We start from the raw sequence: 1,318 nt of genomic DNA, 5'->3' as shown, positions 1-1,318 counted from the left end.
GGAAAAATAAACTGTGGTACATCCAGACAATAGAACATTATTCAAAACTCAGAAGAAATGAGTCAAGCCATGGAAAGACATGGAGGGAGATTTAATGCATGTTACTAAGTGAAGTAGCCAGTCTAAAAAGCGCACGTACTGTATGATTCCAACTGGATGACATTCTGGAAAAGGCAAAACTAAGGATCAGTGGGAGCCCTAGAAAGATGGTGGAGCAAGAGGAAAGGAAAAAGATCCCCTTGGTTCCAGAAAATCTCCTGAAACAGAGGTGGGCTCATCGAGCTCTCAAAGCCACCCAGGCAAAGCAGGTACTTTTGGCAAAGATGGAGCAGAGGAAAGGAAACGAGTTCAGGTTTAAGCAACTAGAATCGTTTCTGCATGATCACCGGCAACAGCAACGTGGCAGGGTGCATCTCAGACAAGTAGAAGTGAAACCTCATGCCTGGGAATTACCGGATGAACATTCCTTGGCCTCGTTGTACACATCCAGAGGATTAATGGAGTGAGTTTACTGGTGCAAAAGACCATTGCAAGACTTCACCTAAAGAAAAATTTCAGTGGCGTCTTTGTTAGAGTCACCCCTCAGAGCCTGAAAATGCTACGTATAGTGGAACCTTATGTGATCTCGGGACTTCTAAATCTGATGTCTGCCTGGTAACTCACTGACGTGGACAAGCCAACGTCAAGAATGAGACCATTCCTCTGACAGACAACACTCATCGAGGAGCACCTAGTGGCCCGTTATGCTGCCAAGAATTAAGGGGCTTCTTCAAAGATGGGCTCACCTGGCTACTGGGGCCAACACATCAATCAGCTCATCCACCAGCTGAACTAGCCCCAGAATGTCTGAAAGCACAGTGCCCTGGAAGCATGCATTTTTGGTTTTTGGAATTGTTACAACGTATCTTCAGAAGAGATGATTTCTGCTCTGTCTTGAAAAACAAAGGGGAAAGTCAGGGAAAATATAGTAGGTTGTGCTCATGGCAGGAACCTCTCATCACAGTCTGCTTCTGGGGAAGAATTCCGGTGTTTTCCACTTTGCTGCAACTTCTGAAATTAGCACATGCCATGGAGAAAGGAGTCAGATCTGGTACCCTGGAGTTTAATATTGGTCATGAATGATCCAAGCATGTACACAAGGATCCCTAAGATTCCTGCAACAATGGACCAAGCTCTGGGGCATACTTGAATCTGGGTATTCTCTGGGCTTTGTTTTGAAAAGACTTGACATACCTTTAGGAAGCAGAGAGCACAAGCAAGTGACCAGTTGTCTCTCCTGTGAATCCACGTTCCAAGTTTTCAGTGATAGTTTTGAGAA

At 45.1% G+C, this 1,318-nt stretch overlaps 1 pseudogene; it reads left to right on the top strand.

The window, feature by feature from the left end:
- Window positions 1-206: 206 nt before the first annotated feature.
- LOC100955537 lies at window positions 207-835 on the top strand (annotated as a pseudogene).
- Window positions 836-1,318: the final 483 nt, after the last annotated feature.

Source organism: Otolemur garnettii, unplaced genomic scaffold (genome assembly GCF_000181295.1).
Source record: "Otolemur garnettii isolate 467f Iridium unplaced genomic scaffold, OtoGar3 scaffold00025, whole genome shotgun sequence".
NCBI lineage: Eukaryota > Metazoa > Chordata > Mammalia > Primates > Galagidae > Otolemur > Otolemur garnettii.
This window is presented reverse-complemented; position numbering and strand designations above follow the sequence as displayed.